Genomic DNA, 5,404 nt, shown 5'->3' with positions numbered 1-5,404 from the left:
AATGTGACCATATAAGTAGATAGGGCCTTTAAAGAGGTTAATGGAGGTTAAGTGAGGTCATAAGGGTGAGGCCCTAATCCAATAGGACTGGTGTGCTTAGGAGAGGAGAAAGGGTACCAGGGCTGTCTGTGCACAGAGGAAAGGCCACGTGAGAACATGGTGAGAAGGCCAAGCAGAGTAGCACAGGAGAAGGCAGAGCAGAGAGGCCTCAGGAGAGGTGAGCTCTGCCAGCACCTTGATCTTGAACTTCCAGCCTTTAGAACTGTGAGATAATTAGCGTGTGTTGTGTAAGCCTCCCAGTCTGTGGTATTTTGTTATGATGATCCTAAAGCAAACCAATACAGTTGGAAACGGTTTTATCTTTTAGCATGAGAAATAATTTACATCCATCTTTTTTAGAACTGGCATACGTGACTTTGCATAAATGTCAAACGGAGACTTTAAAAAATTCTCTTGGGATGAAATCAGACATGATTTCCTTACTCTAAATTTAACATGTTACTTTACATTAAAGCAGAAAAGATTTTCACCTTTACAAATAGATTAATTTTAATCTTGTCACAAATGTTTATTATGTAATATTTAGAAAACGTAGAAGGATTAGAAAAAAGGTAAAAAGTAATATCTTATCCTACTATGTAAAGATTATTACTAAAGATATTTTGATATAAGTATAAAAATATATCCAGTAAAAAAAAGTGTAGGGATTAACCATACACTCTAGATTGTTTCTTGAATTTAAGATTGAATGCAGGGATCCCTGGGTGGCTCAGTGGTTGAGCATCTGCCTTTGGCTCAGGGCATGATCCCGGAGTCCGGGATGGAGTTCTGCATCAGGCTCTTTGCGGGGAGCCTGCTTCTCCCTCTGCCTATATCTATGCCTCTCTCTCTCTCTCATTCTGTCTCTCATGAATAAAGAAATAAAATCTTAAAAAAATAAAATAAAATTGAATGCATAGATAAGTCTGTCATTAAATATACTTCATATGTACACACATTTTTAAAGCCATGGCATTAGTTTTATTGCATTAATAATTGTATTGCATTAACTTGTATATTTTTTGCAAATTTATTTGCATAAAATTTATTGCATTTTGCATAATTAATGTAATCTGTTCTTATTGGATAACCAGATTTTAAAATATTATTTATGATAAATTTGACAAATATGATAAATTCACCATGACAGAGTCTCAGATATTAACATATAAATGTTCTCAGCTGTCTCTCTTTCTCTAAAGCCTCTCTTCTACCTTCTAAAGGGGAAGGATATTTTACTGCTTAGGCAGTTGCAGACACTGATATTTGCTGTGTTGATCCAGGAAATCAATGAATTAGAGCACTGCATAGGTCTAGGAGGCTATATTAAGTCATATGAAGAGGATGCATGCAAGAAAGGGTAAGAAAATTGAGCTGAAAAGATGGAGAAAAGAGGTGACAGGAGAGATGACCAGCCCTCAGGTGTAGAAAAAAGTTTTGGAGAGTCTTAATAGAGAATCAGAGATATTGGAAGCAGCTGTTGAATTGTGATGACTAAGATTTTAAGGAAGATAAATGAGAGTAGAGGATTTTTGGCATTTCTGCAGCATAGTGTGACTAGAATTACCCATTCAAAAGTCCTTTTGAGAAATAGTAAGCATTTACTATATAGTACATTGTACACCCAAAACTAATATGCATTGTGTGTCAACTGTATTTTAATAATAAGTATTTTAAAAAAGTCCTTTTGAGAAAGAGTATAAATTTAATTTTTAAATAGTTTTAAATATTTGTAGATTTTGATTTTTTTCTTTTTTAATTTAAAAAAATCCTAAAAACTACTTTATTTGCGATATAGTAGAGATGTATATATTTGCAGTCCAATTCTTGAATATACCATAACTTATTACTAACATGACTGATAAAAAGAACGTGCAGGGGTACCTGGGTGTCTTAGTCAGTTAATCGTCAGACTCTTGGTTTCTGCTCAGGTCATGATCTCAAGGTTGAGAAAGCAAGCCAGGTGTTGGGGTCTGTGCTCAGTAGAGAGTCTCCTGGAGATTCTCGTTCACTCTCTCTCTGCCTCTCCTCCCTGCACTTGCTTTCTCTCTCTCTCTCAAATAAATAAATAAATCTTAAAAACATGTGCAAAATTTAAAAATCTTCATCTACATTTTCAAATTCCAACAAAGAAATTACCTTTTATCTCCACTAGCACTATTTAAAATGCTTGTTTCTTGTTTTCTTAGCACTTCTTCAACTTTGCCAATCTGATAGTCATATCAAATTACTTTAATTTGTATTTTTAGTAAATGAGTATGGATGTTTTCTCATATTATCTCTCTCACTCTCAATATTGTGAATGGTAGGGTTATAAAATTTCTTTTTATTAAAGATTGGATAATACCTTATGTATATCTTCCAAGATTTATTAGATTTTTTTGAACAGTATTTTCACTTTTAAGTGAAATGCAAAGCTTATATGTTGCATAAAAAGTGTATTTCAGGTTATGGTGCAGATCTAACATTTTCTAAAATGACAAAAATGTATAGTTAGAACTCTCATGTAATATTTTTCTTGTAATTTTTCTAAATATATGGATTATTTCTCTCAGGAGGGCTGACTTTCAGATTCATTCTTATTAAGTGCAATCTTTGTAAAAAAATAATCTTTTAGATTTTGCCTGACAGAATCTAAAATTCTATCTAGCTTCAGAGAAAATTCATGATTAGAAATTAATTTATATTTTACTTTTTCTTATCTCCCCTATAATTTCAGAGTATAAAATTCTCTACCTCCAATTTAGCCTTAAGCTTCCCCCTATGCTCTTGATCATATTACTTTTTCTGTGTTTCTTATTTCAAGTAATAAAATCTATCAATCAACAAACCACTCAAGATAAGAATTTGGGAATCATATTTGACACTAGCTTTTTCTCTATCTTTTCCACATGAAATCCTAGTGATTTTATTTCTGAATATATTCAGTATATTTATTTTTCCTGTTCATGACAAATAATGATTAGTACCTCTCCTATTATCTCATCACGAGATTCTTTTTCATAAAATTTTTAAGTGTATCTTAATTATTTTATAGCTTCCAAACTCTATAATCTGTTATATAAAGCTGTCATTTATCAGTCTCAGACTACTCTTCCAGTTTCTTCTTCCATCTCTCTATCCCCTGAATTTTGTGTTATGTGTACCCTAAAATTCAACATATTTTATATATCTGTTCTTTTCAGAATGTATTTCCTTGAAAGTAAAGTATATTTCATTCCTATTTTTTTATTTCTTTAACTTTGGTTTTCTTTTAAGAAGTAGTATGTATATTTTTTTTATCGTGCTTTTCCTTATAATCTATCTATAGCATGGTTAACCTCTTGGCTCATTTTCTACTTTTCCAGTGATTAGAAGTAACTGGACATATGAGACTGTCTTATTTTTCTTTGTTTTCATAATATCTCTTCTAAAAGGAGATAGATATGCTCAATAAGTGATTTTTGAATTGAACTAAATGCCACATCTTTCTTTCTCATCAATTATAAGATATATAAGAGCTGGGCTGCTCTAATTAAAAATAAAATTTAAGCCACAGTTTTAAGAAATTTTTGCTTTTCTACTTTTTTATTACAATAAAGAACAGGAGGGGCACCTCAGTGGCTCAGTAGTTGAGTGTCTGCCTTCGGCTCAGGTTGTGATCCTGGGGTCTTGGGAGGGAGTCCCACAACAGGCTCTCCAAGTGGAGCCTGCTTCTCCCTCTGCCTATGTCTCTCTCTCTCTCCGTGTCTTTCATGAACAAATAAATAAATAAAATCTTAAAAAACAAATAAACAACAGGAAACTTAATTCCTAGCTATATATATATATATATATATATATATATATATATATATATATAGTCAGTGAAAAGAGATCTTTCTTGTAGATCTCATTGGTCAGGTAGAAATCCACATTTAAATCCAGAATTTTTAAAAATTTTGATTTGAATTTTGTTACCTTTATTTATAAAAACCTATTTTATATACTATGCCTTGCCTTCAAATAGCAGCACAGCATTATCCAATAGGAGAAAGAAGAGAGAGCTAAAATATGGAGAGAAAAAATAGGCCAATGGGGAGATAGACAATAGGCTTTGGAATTCACTGTTCTTGATCAAATATGTTAGAAGTTTACTGGCTCCATGTAGCAGAGTGCATTTACACTCTACCTCTGGATTTCACATAGCCCTTCCATGTTTTATCTTCTGGATGGAAGGAGACCCTTCTGAAAAACATCTTAAAGTAGAGCCATATCATGTGAGATGATGAGGTTCTAAACTAATTCAGTCTTTATTGACAATTATAAACGAAACTGTCTTATACCTAAAACTCATAATTCTTTTTCACCTCATTATGTAAATGTATGTGCAGATACATATTGCAATTCATTGTATTCTGCTTTTTAATTTATCTCATAATCTTGTTTTCCTGACTTAATTGTAAATTCCTAGAAGATAAAAGGTATAATTTATACTATGTCTTTTTTTAAAAATATCATGTGTGTCATACATTGATTATACTCTAGACATCTACTTGATAATTTTTATTTAAAATTTTTTTACTCAGCTTTCTTCTGCCTTAGAGTCGCCGCCTCCATGGCCAACCAGTTGCAGGGCATCCAGCTGCCGCTGCAGGCTTGGAAGCAGGCTAGGGAGGTGTTCAAGGCCCGCAAGCTAAAGAACTGGAGGCTGAAGCAGGTCAAAGAAGCAGCTCAGGGGCAGCCCGGGTGGCTCAGCGTAGTTAAGCGCTGCCTTCGGTTCAGGGCGTGATCCTGGAGACCCGGGATCGAGTCCCACGTCAGGCTTCCTGCATGGAGTCTGCTTCTCTGCCTGTGTCTCTGCCTCTCTCTCTCTCTGTGTCTCTAATGAATAAATAAATAAAATATTTTAAAAAAAAGAAGAAGAAGAAGAAGAAGAATCTCAGGCTGAAATTGAACAATACTGTTGGCAAAGAGAGGAGTTCAAGGCCAAGGAACCTGGGCTCTGGGATCCCATGGCAGCTGTAGCACTAGAGGGGAGAAGGAGACCCAGGAGAAGATGACCATCCTCCAGATCTACTTCCAGCAGAACAGGGATGAAGTCCTGGATAACTTCTTGGTCTTTGTGACATCCGGGCAGAAATCTATGAAAACTACTGCATCAATGGATAGGAGAGGAAGAAGCAGCTCTGCAAGCAGATTGGGATTTTATATGCCTTCAAGGAATATGAAGCTTCAGCAAAACTTGAGTTACATCCTTGTGAAAAGGCATTAAATTATTTCTGTATATTATAGTGTAGGTCCCTTCACTTTTTGGAGAATAGCAAATCTAGCTTCTTTGTACAAACATAGAGCTTATCCAAAGATTTTCTCCTTTTACCTGATATTTCTTAAAAATTTAATGTGT

General features: G+C 34.1%; 1 pseudogene; it reads left to right on the top strand.

The window, feature by feature from the left end:
• Positions 1-4,615: 4,615 nt before the first annotated feature.
• LOC129502736 (V-type proton ATPase subunit G 1-like) lies at positions 4,616-5,169 on the top strand (annotated as a pseudogene).
• Positions 5,170-5,404: the final 235 nt, after the last annotated feature.

This window comes from Nyctereutes procyonoides, unplaced genomic scaffold (genome assembly GCF_905146905.1).
Source record: "Nyctereutes procyonoides isolate TBG_1078 unplaced genomic scaffold, NYPRO_anot_genome, whole genome shotgun sequence".
NCBI classification, from domain to species: domain Eukaryota; kingdom Metazoa; phylum Chordata; class Mammalia; order Carnivora; family Canidae; genus Nyctereutes; species Nyctereutes procyonoides.
Note: the sequence above shows the minus strand (reverse complement) of the source record. Positions and strands in the feature narration are given on the sequence as shown.